General features: G+C 45.5%; 1 protein-coding gene across 2 annotated transcripts in view; it reads left to right on the top strand.

Moving 5' to 3' along the window:
* Positions 1 to 18,512, top strand: part of ADCY3 (adenylate cyclase 3) — an 86,194-nt gene that overhangs the window by 1,543 nt on the left and 66,139 nt on the right. The gene's annotated exons all lie outside the window — the stretch shown is intronic.

Here is an 18,512-nt window from a genome sequence, read left to right as displayed (position 1 = left end):
TGTGTATGAGCCCAGAGATGGAGAGTGACCTCTCTCAGTTCACACAACTAGGTATGGCAGTGGGTAGCTGGAATGTCCATGTCCAGATTCCCATTTCTGGACTCTTCCTTCTATGTCACACCACTGCCCCCATCTCAGCCAGAGTCTCCTGGGATGTGGGGGGCTGAGTCTCCAGGGGCGTGGCAGTGCCAGTGGTCGATGCAAGCACGCTGTGGGGCCGCCCCATTGCCTCCCTCTTGGTTAGAGGGAAACACAGGTTTTTTCCTCTGTTTTAACTTTTCCCCCAGTTCTTGGACCAAGATTCTTCCTGTTTTCCCTATCTGGCTCATGCAGTCATCTCACAGAAGCTTTGTGCCTTGATTCTGCAGGGGCCCAGCCCTGGGCTGGTATACATGGATTCATGCAGGCACACTGGAAGGTCCCTTTTCCTCCCAAGGCCCTGTTCATAAAAGGGTGACAGCCTGCCATACCCCTAATGACTTCCGAGTTGGTGAACTTCAAGTTGTGCTCCTGCCAGCTGAGGGCCCTGCTGGAACCTATCTGGGCAAGAATGGTGAGAGGCATTCCTTTTGGGAATCAATGAAAAGTACAGCTTGCGGGCAGATCAGTGAGCATAGCAGCCCTTGGGGCCTGGGATCAAACTCTGAACACTTTACTTTATCTAAACAGTCACTTCTAGCTCTTTTCTCTTTGCCAGGGTCCCTGGACCCCATGAATTTCCAGTATGCTTCGCTGCCCATGAAGGAGGCAAATCAGACATTCTCCACATTGGAGCCCAGAGGGTGATCGCTTGATTGTTGATGTCTTTGGGGCGCTGCTGAGAAACAGAAACTCCAGAAGATTAGGAAACAGGAAAAACAAAAAAGAGAAAAATAAGTAAATCAAGAATAGCAGTTGTTAGCATCCCAGGAGAGCATGACCTTGACATAGAAGCAGTGCCTTGGATACAGCTTTGGGACTAGAAGAGGAGAGAGACGGGGCTCCCAGGGTCTGTTTGGGAGCCTGAGATAGAATGCAGGAGGCCCCAGCCTTCAGTGGGCTGTGTTCCAGAAGTTTCTGAGTCACTTGTTTGGGACTAATATGACTTTTTGAAAAGGTGCCTGCGTTCCCAGGCCCACCCACCGGAGTCTTAAGTCATAAGGGCCCTGCATTCAGTTTCTAGGAGCACGATGGAGCCCTGAGCCCCCTGCGGCCCCCTGCCGCTGTGGGGAGAACACCTCCCCGCCACAGCCTTGGGATGAAGCTCACCTGCCTGCTGCTCCCCTGAGCCCCTGAAACCCCCCGGGATGGGGTGCTGGCATAGAAGAGGGCAGGGCTGGAAGACAGGGATGTGAGGACCAGGCAGCCAGACCCCCTTCCCCCCGACAGTCCGAGTAACACCGGGCGCCTCCTTGCATCGCTTTCTCCTGCCCACAGACTCCTTTTGCTTTGTCTTCTCCCATCATCTGTTGGCTCCAGCCAGGGACTCTCTCCTGGGTTGGTGGAGGGTGAACCCAGTTTCACAGTTAGAAGTAGACACTGGGTTTCTGGGGCTTTGTGAGTGCCAGCAGCACCAAAGGAATGTTCCCGATGCCTGAGTGTGCTTCCCCTGGCCCTTCATCCCCACAAACCGTACTTGAGTCTTGGGTGGGAGGAGATAGAAGGACATGGGGGCCTTGGGGTAGCCTGAAGTATCAGAGGCAAGCCACCCAGCCTACCTTGCCTGGCTCTTCTCATGGAGGCAGGCTGGTTGGGGTTCCATCAGGAAGAGCAGGTGGAGTCAGGAGCTGTGGGATGGGGTGTCACTGGGGCTCACTTATTAGTGGGTGAGTGGCTTTGACTGAGCACAAGTATGGGCCTTGCAGCTTGCAGGTTTGGGACTGAAGGGAGTCAGATAATGATGTCAGAGGCTGTGGTGGAGGAGAGCATGATGTGGGGCTGGGGAGGGAGAAGCAAACTGACTTTCTCCACATCCCTCCCTTGCCTGGGTCCTGGCCCAGCTTGCCTTTTACTGCCCCATCGGTGAGCTGATGAAGCAGGCAGGGGGTCAAGGGCAGGGCCAGGCAGCTGCTGATGGGTGAAAACGAAGGGGAAGATGGGGCGGGAAGAAGATGCAGCCGAGATGGGGAACATTCCTGTGGCCAGCGGCTGCTCTCAAGGCCCTCCCATGTAGCTGCAGACATCTGTTAGCTTCTGAGGGGGTCCTTAAAAAATGAATCTGACAAGTTAGGGTTGAGGAACCCCTGAGAAATAGTTTGCAGCTTTATTTCCTAGCAAAGAGGCTATTCAGGAGCAAAACTCTCTCATGGAATTAATAGCCTGTTAAGACCTTTATTCACAAATTAGAGCATGATGGAGCCGTGGATGTGTGATTCCTTTCACACCTACAAATTACATAGCAGATCATCCACCTAGTGAATGCACATTTGGCTCTGGGAGGCTGGAGGGAGCTCATGCTGCAGTGTATAGGCTGGAACTGTGTATAGGCTGGAACTCAGGTTCACACGCATCATCTCAACTGATCTTGGGTGTTACTGGCTCCATTTTATAGGTGAGAAAAGTGAGGCTTGGGAGGATGAGAGAAGAGAGGAGGACTGGCAACTAGAGAGGGATCACTGGTGAGGGGGGGGATGATGGGTGAGGGGCAGGGGGCATCCCTGAAAGCCTCTTTTTCTCTGCGACCTCTTTCCTGTGTCCTTGGCTGTCCCCTGATGCCTTTGCTATAAGCAGCATTGAAGAACAGGGCCAAGAAGTGGGAGGTCCTAAAATATCACAGGGAGCACCTCTCTGTTTCCCCCTGGGAATTGGATGTAAAGAGGGGAGAAGCCTGTGACAGAATGTTCCTGGTGGAGGCGTGGCCAGGAGTTCATGAGAAGTGAGTGCAGGGAGCAGGAACAGGAGCTGGATGGGGAGGTAGGGGGGCATCGCCTGGGGCTTGCAGCCTCAGAGGTAGGTGTGTGTGTGTGTGTGTGTGACAGACAGGTATCTGTGTGTGTGTGAGTGACAGACAGACAGACTAGGAGTGAGCAACAGCACCCCAGCTCTTGGCCCCTTGGAGCAGCCGAGGGGTGTGTGTGTGTGTGTGTGTGTGTGTGTGTGTGTGTGTGTGTGTGTGTGAATGACAGCCAGACAGGCAGACTGGGAGTAGGTAATAGCAATTCAGCTCTTGTCCTGTTGGCCCTGGGCTCTGCCCCCATCCCACAGTGGGACAGATGGCTCATCCTCCACAAGTGTGTAGACAGGCATCACGTAGGAACTGGAATAACAAGGAAACACATAGAAGGGGACCGGGAGGCCACTGAATCCAACTGCCTGGGGGAAAGAATGGTCAGTTATTGAACATGTAACAGCTTTGCAGAAAGTTTCCTCTCAGTCCATTCCCCTGGCTGCATTTTTCTGGGGCCTTTTCCTATCCTTAAAGAAAGTGAAGATGCTCAGTCATGTCCGACTCTTTGCAACCCCATGGACTATAGCCTGCCAGACTCCTCTGTCCATGGGATTTCCCAGGCAAGAATACTGGAGTGGGTTGCCATTTCCTCCTCCAAGGGATCCAACCTGAGTCTCCTGCATTGGCAGGTGGGTTCTTTACCACTGAGCCACCTGGGAAGCCCCAGTTGGGTCCTCCAAGCCTTTGTTAACAGTGTTAACACAAGGAGTTAAACACTTGGCCACCCCCTCTCCGATCTGTGCCCTCATGAACACAGGCACTCGTGGTGATCTACTTCCGTGGGTACCATCCTGACTGACACTCAGATTTTGAACTCAAAGATAACCCCCAGGTACAGACCCAGTGAACCTGGGGATGGACAGGGTACTCACATTTACTGAGCTCTTGCAGTGTTTCAGCTGAGCATCTTCCAGCAAGAGGCAGATCGTATTTTTGCATTACAGATGAGGACACTGAAATACGTAAGTGAAATGGCTCATCCAGGGCTACATAGCAAGTGGAGGAGCAGGATACGAACCTGGCCAGTGGAATTCCAGAGTTCCTTCTCTTCTCCCGTCATAAAAGAACCCCTTAGATCTTCCCCGAGAATCTGTTGAGATACAGTTCCAACAGGATTGGGTCCTCAGTTTCTTCACCCACAAGTGTCAGAAGGAGCAACGCAGGGGACAAGGAGGTGTTTCTAGGGGCAGACATATTGCTGCTTATGGAGAGGCCGAGCTGTCTGGGCGTTGCAGCTGATAGGCTGTAGACACCTTCCTGGCTGGAGGAGGCATTGCTCCATTACAGGACCTTATAGTAACCCATATCTATAATCATGATCCCCACTTCAAGAAAACATTAGGTTACATTTAGTGTAAAATGGGGTCTAATACTACATTCTAAAAACATTTTTTATCAGAAATGGATAAGAACATGTTTGGATGAATAAGGATTACATTTTGGCCCTCTAGGAAGTTCACTAACGTGGGTTTTCTCAGTGGCCTTACTATACATGTTGGTAAAGAATCTGCCTGCAATGCAGGAGACCTGGGTTCAATTCCTGGGTCGGGAAGATCCCCTGGAGAAGGAAATGGAAACCCATTCCAGTATTCTTGCCTGGAGAATCCCATGGAGAGAGGAGCCTGGTGGGCTATAGTCCATGAGGTCACAAGAGTCAGACATGACTTAGTGACCAACCCCCACCACCATCCCTTCATTTACTCTGTATTTCAGTTATCCGTGGTTATATAACATAACCTCAAACTTAGTGCCTTAAAACAGTAACAGTTTATTTAATCTCACGATTCTCTGTGCTCAGCTGGATGCTGCCCTGTTTCCCATACCTTGGCCAAGGCCACTCACTTGGCTGCCTGGACTGTTTCTTTCAGCAGCAGCATTCAACTGACAGCTATGCTGGCAGAGCCTGAGAAGGTCTTACACACATGCCTGGAGCCTTGGAGCTTCTCTAAGGGACCCTTCCACGTGGTTAGCTTGGGCTTCTTCACAGCATGGTGGTAGTCATCAGAGATTTTAAAGGCTAGACCCATCACTATTGGTCAAAGCAAGTCACAAGGGGTAACCCAGGTGCAGGATAAAAGGAAATTGATTCTACCCCTTGAGGTGAGAGTGATATGTACATACTAGGAAGGAAGGGATGGAGGGCCGCCATCTTCTGAGGCTTTTTACTAATCCAGGGGGTGCATGAGGGATGTTGGGGGAAAGAGATGAAGAGAGCCATGAGTCTGGGTGGGGTACCTTAGGATGCTTCAGAAGTTAGAAATGTGGTCTGCTGTGTAGTCATTTCTCTGTATCCGTGGATGTGAAACTTACACATATGGAGAGCAGACTGTCTTCGTTGTACTGTGCCACTTTACGTTATTTGTGACAGTCCCTGGAACCAGTCTTATGCAGATACTGTGTATAACTTTTTGAAGGTATTGATTCTCTATGAGATCCAACACATCATTTCTAAGATACTCAAAGTTAAAAACTGCCTTGCACGTGAAAAGATGATAGCTCATGGTTCATCTGCTTGGGATTTGCCTTATGTTCTGAAGAAGAATTTGTTCTTTTTTTCAAACACACATACTCGCTCTGTCCAGGGCACTGTCCAGGGTGGAAGGGGGCACACTGCCTCCGTTTCACGACCCCAGCACCAATCCCGGCCCTTTCTCTCCACATATCAGCTAGATGGGCAGCCCGGTCTGATGTTTGTATTCCTTTCTCAGGAGGTGGAAATTTGCTTGTGCGCATCCTTCAGAAACACATCCAGTTTGTCTTTCTTAGCAGATTGTCATTTGCCCCAAGGAGAGGAAGACCACTAGTACAGCCCCTTGCAGTGCCTCGGTCCTGACTCTCTATACATGTGTGTTGAATAAATACATTCCTGCTTTGCTTTTATCTTTATTTCCTTCCTCATCAACTCTGAGAGTTTGGTAAATCTTTGGTTAGATCCAGGCTAGGGAAACATTCTGATGTTAATTTATGTGATTTGAAAATGACATTTTAAAAGCAAGACTTACATAACTCTTCAAGAGTGCTAGTCTGTACTTCCTTACCACTTGTTAATAAAATTTTTTGTCTTGTCTAGGGAAAAAGCAGCAATAGAAAAGGGTTTTAGCGGCCCAGAAAATGAGTCATTGATATCCTGTTGGCCTAGTTCTAATCTTGACCTTAGGCAAAAATGATTTGCATAAGATCGTGTAGAAGAATGAGCAGAGTTGGAGGTCTCACCATCCCATCCCACCCTCCTGCTAGTTCCTCTAGTCTAAAGAGAAACTATATTTCCTGTGTCACTTACCAAGCATCATTCTAGGCAGGAGTATACAAAGAATGAGCGAAAGTCATCCCTCGGCATCAGGGAGCTCCCAGGTTGTGGTATAAGCCTGTTAGTGAAAGAGACCCTGCCTCAGGAAACAGAGGAAGGCTTCCTAAGAGCTTATTGTTGAGCTGGGTTTTGAGGGATAAGTAGGAGTTTACCAGAGGGAGCAGAGGGAACAGGGCTTTCTGATCAGAGTCATAGGAGATTCTAACTGGCTTTGGATTGGTGCGAATTCTGTGTGACAGGAGCCGGAGTGGGTGGCAGGAGCTAGAGATACGAGGTATAGAGAAGCTAAGTAGTGGAAGGGCTAAGGAATTTGGACTTTATTTCTCTAATGATGAGGCTTCATTGAAGGAATTTGGGCTTTTTCCTCTAATGATGAAGCTTCACTGAAACAGGGGACAGATAAGATCTGATTTGTATTTAATAGAATCCTTCTGGTGGACTTGAGTAAGGTTGAAACTGTTTAGGAGGCTATTGAAGTAGTCCAGGCATGATGCCATGAAGGCCACTCACCAAGATGGAATCAGAGGATGGAGAAGATGAGTTCAGGCTCAAGTGCCTGTGGGATATCCAGGTGGAACTATCAGATCATTCAGTGGATTGTTATTGAACACCTTCTGTATGCCAGGCCCTGGGCTTAAGATCTGGAGCTTAGAAGAGAGGTCATGGATTCTAGATATGGGGATCATCAGCCTTTAAGTGGTACCCAAAACCGTAGGGAGGATGAGGGGTTGCCTAAGGACAGTGTGTAGAATCAAAAAGGAAGAGGGCTTAGGACCTAACACTAGGGAGCAGCCTTGTTGGGGGACAGTCCCTCTCATAGAACATCCAAATCAACCTCTGCTTCCTGCGTGTGCCATGCTTTTCCCAGGTGGCTGGTGATAAGTAGATGGCCCTTCTGGGAGCAGGAGGCAGCCTCTGGCTAGTGGCGTTTGCACCGTTTGTTCTTTTGCATTGGGGAAGCTTTAGACAAGCCATGGTGAAGTAGGGCTGGGGTGTCAGGTGGGGGACTGCTCACGGGAGTGTTTGTCACCTTGTGGGGGAGGGGGAATAGGTCTGTAAGGGCACTTTATAAATTGTAAAGCACCTTGAGAATGCTAGCTGTTTATTTCTTTATTGCACCTAATCTTGACAGACCATCTCTGATCTTTGATCTATGAATGAATCAGACCAGGTTTATTCATCATCCTTTTCCTCATCCCTCTTTTGTGTAACCAACTGGCTCTTTCCCGCTCCTTGTGAAAGGATTATTTTAAGGAGTGTTTTTAATTATAAAATGCCATCTAATATTGCAGAAACTTTGGAAATGAGAGAAATTTATTATAATCCTATAATAACGAATTTTGTGTGTGTCTCTTTCTTCTAGTCCTTCCTTTCTGGAAATTTTTACAAAGCTGTACGCCTTACTCTCTACTTAGTCAGCTTTATAGAACAGACTTTTTTCTGTTTTAAATTAGTGTTCACAATCATCATTTTTAATGGCTGCATAATATGATGTCGGCTAAATGTACCATAATTAACTCAACTGTTCCTTTTCTGTAGGACATTTGGTTACTCTTACTTTATTGATTTTATTTATTTATCACCTCATTTTCATTTGCTTATAATATTATGTATATGTAATACCAGCAGGCCCATTGCCTCTCTCCTTTCCCCTCCTGGCTGTTTTGTGTCTGATGTATCTTCCTTCCTCGTATTACATTTTCAGCCGTTCCTTCCAGCAGAATTCCTCTTTGTGGTTCCTAAGAAGTTTGCTTTGAATAATGATGAAACCTTTTCCTGTTCCTCCCTTCAAGAGCCCTTTCTTTGTTGTAAACAGAAAAGAAAATGACACGTTTCACAAGAAATCCCATACCACGCTTTATCCTCATTCGAAATCCCAGTGTATGCAGGCTGGATTTGAACAGTCGCAAGATTCCGTGGTCGTGGGTTGTTGTTCCCATGTCATTTGAGGACTGGTCCCCATGAAATGGGGCCAGCTGAGTCAGAGCTGGCAGTGTAAGGCTGGGAGCTGCCTGCCCAGGCCAGGGTTGGGATCAGAGCTGCCCCTGAAGCCCCCGGAAGGCTGGGTTTTTCACCCGAGGGGGCTTGGCAGTGGGGAATTGATCCCCATGGACCACATTCTTAAGAGACTGACCAATAAGCCCAAGACTAAGTCACCAACCTGCTGATGGTAGGTGGGCCTTACCATTCTCAAAGGATGGTAACACCCTGCCTGTTACAAGTTTACTACCAATTCCTAAGAAACCAAATCAGTCACTTCCTGAAGGGAAATCTGAGCAAAGAGCATTGCCTGGTGCTGAAGTGGAGCATCCTCCCAGGCTGGGGCTGGGAGGCCCCCTGCTACCCCCCGGGGCCCGTTTCCCAGTAATGGGCGATGCCGTCAGCTAGACACAGCCTCCTGCAGATTGCGAGAAGAGTGCCACAGTTTCTCACTCGTCAGCTCTCTGTTTTCTAAACTCCTACACATGACTACAGTTTTCCTTTCATTGTGCTGCATCAAGCACTCTGGAAAACAGAGGAGTCCCCCCACCTTCCCTAAACTGGAGCCGTAGTTGTTATGTGGCCTGTCTCTGGGGACAGATCTGGAATGTTGCCTCTTTATGTCAGTAAAGTGTCCTACATAGGATGGTTGCTTTAGCTGAGCCACCATTTTTCTTGTTGTTGTGTAAGATTAAACGAAATGCATACTTTGCAGATGAAGTTCCCTATGAGGACAAAAAATTCTGTACTTTGTAAAAAGAAAAAATGTATATATTTGTTTGCCTGTGCCAGGCCTCAGTTGTGGCATGAGGGATCTTTAATTGTGGCATGTGGGATCTAGTTCCTTGACCAGGGATCAAACCTGGGTATGCATTGGGAGTGCAGAGTCATAGTCACTAGGCCACCAGGGTAGTCCCAAGAATTCTGTACTTTTGATGCAGGGCTGTTTGTTTGCATCCCAGCCACGGCCTTACACTTAATATCTTTTTTCTTTATTCCCTTTTTTTGGAGGAATCAATTAAGAGTAGCAGCAGGTAAGAGACACAGTGAAGGAAGTCTCTGGAATGATTTAGACTGGAGGCATGTCAAAGGTGTTCTTCCTTTCAGTTGACTGCTTGAGATTTCAATGTGAAGCTTGTTTGCTTCCATTATTGCAGATAAGGGCGCTGTGGGTGCCCACTGCTCCTGGGTGGCCTCATTTTGTTCATTTCCATGCCCACCTCACAGCACTCATCGCTGGATTTAGGGGTAGAAAAGATGGAGCTTGCAGTTCAATTTATAGAGATAACACGGTGCCCAGAATCAGAGAGTGAAGATGGAGCGTGGGTGGTATCAGGTCCAAATGCAGTGACAGTCCTTTAACCTGGAGAGATTGACACAGGTGCTTGGTCAGTTGATGCCAAAAATTAAATTATTTGCCAGTGGTCATACAGCTGTGTGTCAGAACAAAGAGAATTTTACTGTATGTGAAAAAAAGGGAGTAGAAACAAAAGCTAGATGGTGGTAAGCGTTGGTGATCACCAGATGACCTTGATGCATTTTGTGTGTGTAAGAGCCACGATGCCTTAGATACTGTGGGGCAAGAAGGGGGTTGGATGGGGCACAAAAGAACATTCTGGGGGTGATGGAGGTGTTCCCTGCGGTGACTGTGGATGTAGTCACACAGTGGTGTGAACTTGTCAACACTCATCAAAGTAACATTTTATTATTATTATTTGGCTGTGCCACATGGCTTACAAGATCTTAGGTACCTGACCAGGAATGGAACTTGGGGCCCCTGCAATGAAAGCACAGAGTCCTAATCACTACATGGCTAGGGAATATACATTTTACATGGGTGCTTTTTATTGTATGTAAACTTTAACTCCACAAAGTAGATTTTTAAAAGTCAGTAGAATCTAAAAATCACAAAAAGTTGCACATAACTATAAACATTTATATGCATTTAAAAAGCTTATTTCAGCTGAAAACATCTAGCTACTCATCTTTTGTGGAAAGGAAAGATCATTGCCTCTGGGTATCCTTTTTGGTGTCCCTTGTGACCTTTTGTAGGTAAGATGTGACTTCTGTAATTTCTAGTTTCCTTAAAGTGGAGAGAGGGTTAAAAGTCACTTGAAAATAATCTAGGGACCGAATCTTAGATCTTTATGACTTTTATTTTGGCTAAATTTTTACTGGTGTCTTGCCCACTTCTAATTCAGCAGCAGTTTCTGTTAGTTACTCACATTTATTCAGAAATTTCCAAAATGCTCGTTTTACTTTTCTTAGAAATAACAACTGTCTGTCGTTCATACTGATCCTTTACTTGCTTAGGTTCTTAATTACATTATGGGCTTCCCTCATAGCTCAGTCGGTAAAGAATCTGCCGGCAATGCAGGAGACGTGGGTTTGATTCCTGGGCTGGAAAGATCCCCTGGAGAAGGAAATGGCAACCCACTCCAGTATTCTTGCCTGGAAAATCCATGGACAGAGGAGCCTGGTGGGCTACAGTCCATGGGGTCACAAGAGTCGGACACGACTTAGCGACTAAACTACCACCACCACCAGAAATTGGAGCAGATGTGCAGGAAAGTTCTAGAGAGGTCCTGCCAGCTGTGCACATAAGGTCGGCAGGTTCTGTGGGAGTGGGTGGACTTGACTAATCCAGAACACGGGTTTGGAGGGCTTTAGCACTGTCCTGTGTTCCTGGCCCTCGTGCTGGAGCCCCATCCTGCCCCTCTAAGCATCTGGTCCTGGTTCTGGTTTATTCAGGGGAAGAAACTCACGTCTGCCTCTCATTCTCTACCCAGTAGCCTTCCTGGTATTTGGATTCAGCCATCTTGCTCTCTTTCATTCTCCTCTTCAGCCTGACCCATTGCACTTTTTCATGAAGCCCTCAGGTGACGTGGTTTCTGGGCCTTACATCATCCTAGCACTTTCTTTGGCTGCAAACTGAGACGTGGTGCCTTTTCCCCTCTTAGACACATTTTCCCTGCCTGCTCTCTGAACCCTGCCCATCCTGCCTTGTTGCAGGACACAAATGCTAGAGGTGTAGAGACCACAACTGTAATTTGAGGTTTGGTGGGGAGGGCGGTCTCCACTCATGGAAATTTAGATGTTGTTGTTCAGTTGCTCAGTCATGTCTGACTCTTTGTGACCCCATGGACTGCAGCACCCCAGGCTTCCTTGTCCTTCACTATCTCCCAGAGTTTGCTCAAACTCATGTCCACTGAGTCGATGATGCCATCCAACCATCTCATCCTCTGTCACCCCTCTTCTCCTCCTGCCCTGAATCTTTCCCAGCATCATGCTCTTTTCCAAAGAGGTCTTAATTAAAGAATTAGAGTCTACGTGAAAATGGAAGTTAATCTAGAGAAACCCACTGCTGCTTAGGTGGTAGGATAGCTCCCCAGAGACTGACAGAATGTCTCTGACCTGGCAGGATGTGCTATTTAAGAGAGCAGAGGAGCTGGTCCCAGGGAACCATTCACTGAACCTGCAGCCTGGAGCTGGAGGTGCGTTTGCCTCCCTGGGCCGTCCTCTGACCTGGGCCGTCCATGTCCCTCTGCAGCCTGCGTGCCCCTTACGCCTGTCCCTTCCTCACAGCTTCTCTGTTCCTGTTGCCCTGCCAGAGCAATAAAGACCAGCACGATTATCAAGTTACCCAGAGTCTGACCCATCCTCTTCTCTGTCTGCCCTCTTCTTTTCCTACAGGGACGCTGTGTTTGTTGTTGATTGCTTAGGATGTCTAACTGCATGTGTGTGCCTATTGATGGGCATCTGTTATCCTCCTGTCTGCTAATTTACCTCTTCACTCGGCCAAACATGTATGGTTCTGGACACATGTTTGCACAGGTTCCTGGGGACACAGACACAGTATCCTCAGGTCCTGCCTACAAGGGAGCTTGGTTTATTTATTTTCTTAAAAAAATAATCATTGTCTGAATATGGGCCTGGCACAGAGCAATCCCTCCAGCATTGTTGAATGTTGTTGCATGAATTATGAGTAAGTTAAATCACATGAAATAATCAATATCCAACCATTTTCAACATGCAAGCAATGGCAATTTCATTTCATATGGTTCTGTTTAATATAAAAGTAATAAATGTGCTCACTAGGGAAAGCCTCAGTTCAGTTCAGTCAGTTCAGTTGCTCAGTCATGTCCAACTCTTTGCGACCCCATGGACTACAGCATGTCAGGCCTCCCTGTCCATCACCAACTCCCAGGGTTTACTCAAAACTCATTTCCATTGAGTCGGTGATGCCATCCAACCATCTCATCCTCTGTCGACCCCTTCTCCTCCCGCCTTCAAACTTTCCCAGCGTCAGGGTCTTTTTACATGAATCAGTTCTTCGCATCAGGTGGCCAAAGTATTGGAGTTTCAGCTTCAGCATCAGTCCTTCCAATGACTATTCAGGACTGATTTCCTTTAGGATGGACTGGTTGGATCTCCTTGCAGTCAAGGGACTCTCAAGAGTCTTTTCCAACATCACAGTTCAAAAGCATCAGTTCTTTGGTGCCTAGCTTTCTTTATAGTCCGGTTCTCACATCCATACATGACTACTGGAAAAACCATAGCTTTGATTAGACGGACCTCTGTTGGCAAAGTAATGTCTCTGCTTTTGCCTGGAAAATACTAAATAGTATGGGGAAATATTATCCATAGTATTATCTTTCAAGGATACCTGGTGTTAACATTAGGTCCCTTTTTACAGACAGAGGTGATGATTAATTTTTTTCTTCTATACCATGTGTTGTTCCTATTGTAAGAAATATTAACATTTCATACATGCATGCTAAGTTGCTTCAGTCATGTCTGACACTTATGACCCTACGGACTGTAGCCTGCCAGGCTCCTCTGTCCAAGGGAGTCTCCAGGCAAGAATACTGGAGTGGTTTGCCATTTCCTCCTCCAGGGGATCTTCCCAACCCAAGGATAGAACCCATATCTGTTACATCTCTTGTATTGGCAGGCAGGTTCAACTGATGCAGAAATAAAAACACAAAAATGAAGCCCCCCTTTCCTCTGCCGCTCCCCTCCTCACAGGCAGCAATTGCCAAGTGTGTGGCATGCATACATCCAGAGAGTTTTCTTTGAATTTGCATGTGTGTGTGATATATACACATTTGAGATTGAGAGATTATTTATGTAAGTTTATGCAAATCAATGAAGCAAACTTTTCAGTGCTAATATCCACACATTCCTATATAGTAGCTGGTGCCCCCTCGAGGTGGTCACACGTCCTTGGTGATCTGTTGCCCTTCCTTCCTTCAGCCAGGAGCCCCCACTGTGGGGTCCATGCTGGTGGCCTCTCGTGGGCACCTGCGGCCACTCCGTGAGCTGAGGGAGAGTCATAGTATCCACATACCCGCCAAGTGCTGACATCCCTTGTGTTTCTGATTTTGTCTGTTTCATCAGTCTTGTCAGTGAACAGGAGTTGAGTTGAAACTTTGCCCTGCTGTGGGTGTGGGTCTCGGGAAAACCGCTTGATGTCACTGAGCTTGGTCTTCTCCTCAGTGAGTGAGGAGAATAGAGGACACGAACCCAGTAAGCAGGAGCCAGACGTGGGGCCAGATGCCAGGGTTCCATGTCTGGTTCTGCCTCTTGTAGCTCCAGGAGCTTGGTCAGGTTGCTTAGTCCGCTCTGTGCCTTCATTACTAAATCTGACTGATAGAATAAAGCTCCTGGAATAGTACTTGCCTAGTGTGTTTGCCATGCTGGTAATGATGATGCCCCAGCTCCTCCAGGGTTGTGGTGAAGGCTGTAATGAGAGGATGAGTGGACACACTTTGTGAACCACAAAGCCCCATTCAGATGCAAGTGTTACTATGATTATATGCTTATCTGTCACTAGTACAACCCCAGAGTTTCCCTGTTGGAAGGTGGCAGACTGCATTTTGCTTGAGTGGTATTTACAAATTGGGAGGAGTTGGGATTTGCACCTAAGAGGATCTCATTCCTGTGTTTGCACTCCCCTGCTGCTCACACTGCTTCTGCCAGGAAGGGTGGCCTCTGAGTTATTACTGAGTGTTTCCAGAGAGGATGCTGGGGCCCAGAGGGGAAGTGACTCTCCGGAGGTCCCACAGAGAGACAGTCTCAGTGCCTGTGTCTGCAGCCTCGGCTTCTAGGCCCCCAGGCCAGCACTGTGCTCCACCGTGGCCCACCACATGATGGGCCACAGACCCGCGACGGGAACAGGAAACAGAAGGGACTTCATGAGTAGTTTGTGTGGCTCTGATTCGGGAACTTACTGTGGAGATGGCAGCTTCAGAGGGCTATGGGTAGGAATGGTTGGCAGGTGTCAGAGGCAGGTGACATTGCAGCAATGGAGTGAAAAGGGAGTGAGGGGCCCGTGGGGCGTTAGGAGGAGTTTGTTTAGAGAGGAGACTGTTGAGCCTGTGGTTGTGTGGGGAGAATGATGAGAATGGGAGGCGAAGACGAAAGGGGGGCAGGTCACCTGGAGTGGGCGTGTTTGACGGGATGACGTGGAGTTCTGGGCCCCTGAAAGAGTTTCCAGTGAAAGATTGGGATGGCCTCAGGCTTCATGTCTTTTGCTGCTGAGCTGCTCTTGGTTGCTTGATTCATTTTGCTTTAGTTCTTCTAATTTGGGGAATTCTGTTTGCTTTCTTGGGGCCTTGGCAAGGATTCTCTCCTCAGAGACCTGGATCCAAGAGCTGAGTGGTTTCCTGGAATATGATTGCCTCCTCCTGCTCCCCTGACTTTATAAGAAGGAAGTTGGAAGCTGGAATGGGGTTTTTTTCCAACTCTTGAGAGGCCTCATTGAGAGACTGGTCTGAGAGTGAAGATCCTTGGAGGATATTTCCTCTGGCTCAGGATAATTGACTTAATCTGCTATGTGTCTCATTTTTCCCTTTGGAAAAAGGAGCGATGCTGCCTGACTCACTTCTTCCTAAAATACTGTGTGCTCAACTTCTCTCTCTGGAAAGTCTCGCTTAGGTGCATTTTGACATATTATCATTCGTAATGCCCATCACGGAGTCCAGTGCCTTTCTTTCTTTGGGGGCTGAGGGTGGGACTCATCCCACATTTACTGAAAGTATGTCCTCAAGCTCTCAGGGAGTCACTATGACAGACGACCTGTGAGAGTACAGAGAAAAGGCATCATTCTGCCTTAGCTGGGAAGGTCTCTTAGAGGAGGCAGTTCTGAACTGTGCCTTGAGGGGAAAAATATATTTTGAGCCCTGGATTGCTGAGGGGCAGAGACAATTGCTGGTGGGCCATGGTCTGGGTTGAACACACACACACACAACTTTGACTGCAGAATTGGGTGTATGGGACAGATGAGTCTGGAAGGTAGTTTGGAATCTCAAATGGGTGACCCAGAAAGCTATTTGAAATTGCTTTGACTACATTTTGTAGGCAGTGGGAAGCAATAGAATCCCAGAAGAAGAGCAGAGAGAAGACAGAAAAAGTATTTTTCTAATAGTGGAAAATATTTCCAAATTCAATGAAACCTATAAATTCACAGTTCCAGGAAGCTCAAAATAACTCAAATAAATATAAAGAGCAAAAATAGAATCATACCAAAGCACATCACAGTCAAGTTAGTTAATCCTAGTAGTTAAGGGGAAACTCATAAAAACAACCAGAAAGAAAGACATAGAGGAGCAAAGATAAGAATGATAGTAGATGTCTGGCCAGAAGTTATTAAAGGCAGAAAACAATAGAACTGAAAGATAGATCAAATTAGAATTCTATACTCAAAAAATATCCTTCAAAAAATGAAGATGAAGACTTTTTTTCAATAGACAAACTACAGTTGAGAGAATTCATGACCAGCAGACCTATACCACAAAGCATTAATGAAAGTTTTTCAGGCAGTAGAAAATTGATACTAGATAAAAATTTGGACTGTACAAAAAGAATAAAGAGGCCTATGGAAGTAATTTTTTCTCATTTTTAATCTCTTTAAAAGACTGTATAAAGCAAAAACAAACAGTGTGCTGTTTATAACATAGATGTATGATGTATGACAACAATAGCCCAAAGGACGGAAAGGAAGAAATGAAAATATACTGTTATAATTTTCTTCCACTACATGTAAAGTAATAATATTTGATCTAGACTGTATTTTTTTATTTTAAAAAAATTAAATTATGGAAGTATGGTAACACATTTATAGGAGACTTGAAAAATGCAGACCAAAGTTATATATGCTTCTATATATTACAGTTTTTTAAGTAAATTAAGATTTTTAGTTGGAATTTCAATATCAAACTCTCAAAAATCAATAGGATGGACAGAAAAGTAGAAGGATATATGGACTTGAAAAGCACTATAAACTAATTCAACATAATTAAGATTTATACAATTTTCACACAATGGCAGGATACAAATTCTATTCAAGTTCTCATAGAGTATAAACCAGGAGAACTGGAACATATCCAGGGACATAAAACAAGGTGCAAAAATTTCATGGTCTAAAGGTATTGATATCATACAGAGTCTGTTCTCTTATCACTGTGGAATTATTTTAGAAATCAATATCAAAAGATGTTTGAAAATAACCCATATATTTTCAAGTGCAGTGTGACATTTACCAAGAACTTTGACTTAGCCACTGAAAGCCACAGTAAAGTTAGAAGATTGAAAAAACACAGAATCTTTGCAGAGAAAAAGCATTTAAATGCGAAATTGATATCAAAATGAGAAATTAATATCTAAGATGCTTAAAAAAACCCATGCATTTAAATGCAAAATTGATATCAAAATGAGAATATCTAAGATGCTTAAAAAAACCCATATATTTAGAAATTAAATATACATGAAATAGATTATATTAAATTAAAGATGCATATAGGCATAGCTCATTTTATTGTGCTTTGCTTTATTGCAGAATGGGCTTGAGGTGGCTCAGACGGTAAAGCGTCTGTCTACAATGTGGGAGACCCGGGTTCGATCCCTGGGTCGGGAAGATCCGCTGGAGAAGGAAATGGCAATCCACTCCAGTACTATTGCCTGGAAAATCCCATGGACAGAGGAGCCTGGTAAGGTACAGTCCGTGGGGTCTCAAAGAGTCAGACACGACTGAGCAACTTCACTTTCACTTTGCTTTATTGTACTTCTTAGACATTGTGTTTTTCATAAAGTGAAGGTTTGTGGCAACCCTGAATAGAGCAATTCTGTTGTCACTATTTTCCTGACAGCATTTGCTGACTTGTGTCTCTGGCTCACATTTTGGTAACTTTTCCAATATTTCGAAGCACCAGCAAAAAGATTATGATTTGCTGAAGGCTCAGATGATTATTAGTATTTTTTAGCAATAAAGTCTTTTTTTAATTAGGGTGTGGTCCTAGTGGTAAAGAACCTGCCTGCCAATACAGGAGACGAAAGAGACCTGGGTTCAATCTCTGGGTCGGGAAGATCCCCTGGAGTAGGAAATCGCAACCCACGCCAGTATTCTTGCCTGGAGAATCCCGTGGACAGAGGAGCCTGGTGGGCTATAGTCCATGGGGTCACAAAGAGTTGGATACGACTGAAGTGACTTAGCACACCATGTTGTTTTTTCAGACAAGCTATTGCAGTTAGTAAACTACAATATAGTATAAACGTAAGTTTTATATGTTTGGAAAAATTTGTGTGACTTGCTTTATTTCAATATCCTCTTTCATTGCAGTGATCAGAACCAAATCCACAACAGCTCTGAGGTATGGCTATATTGTAAATCTCAGAGCAACCATTAAAAAACATAACAAAGAAGTGTGGCACACAAGCCTATAATGGAGACAGAGTAGAATGATAGACAAAATCAAAAGAGGGCAGGAAAAGAGGGGAAAAGTAACAAAGAACAAATAAGACCAGTAGATGACAAAAGATAGTTTTAGATTCAACAATACTGAAAATAATATTAAATGTATGTGATATAATGACTCTATTTAATAGGCAGGTATTATTGGATGGATAACAAAGTAAAAACCAGCTATAAGCTATCTTAAAGAGGCCCATTTTTATTACAAAGACCCAGACTTAAAAGGATGGAAAAAGCTATTCCATGTAAACACTAATCAAAAGAGAGCTAAGATGGCTGGCTATGTTAGTAACAGACAGTGCTGACTTTGGGATAAAGAAAATTATCAGGAATAAAGAGGAACATTTCATAATGATAAACGAGTCAATTCATCAAAAAGACATTAAGACCCTAAATGTGTGTGTGTATATATATATAATAAGGCTTTAAAATATGTAAAGCAAAAAAACAATAGAACTTAAAGGAATTGACAGATTTGTAATTATATTTGAAGATTCCAACACACCTCTTTCAGTTATGGGTAAAAGAAATAGACAAATTAGAAGTTA

Source organism: Capricornis sumatraensis, chromosome 1 (assembly GCF_032405125.1).
Source record: "Capricornis sumatraensis isolate serow.1 chromosome 1, serow.2, whole genome shotgun sequence".
Classification (NCBI taxonomy): Eukaryota; Metazoa; Chordata; class Mammalia; order Artiodactyla; family Bovidae; genus Capricornis; species Capricornis sumatraensis.
Note: the sequence above shows the minus strand (reverse complement) of the source record. Positions and strands in the feature narration are given on the sequence as shown.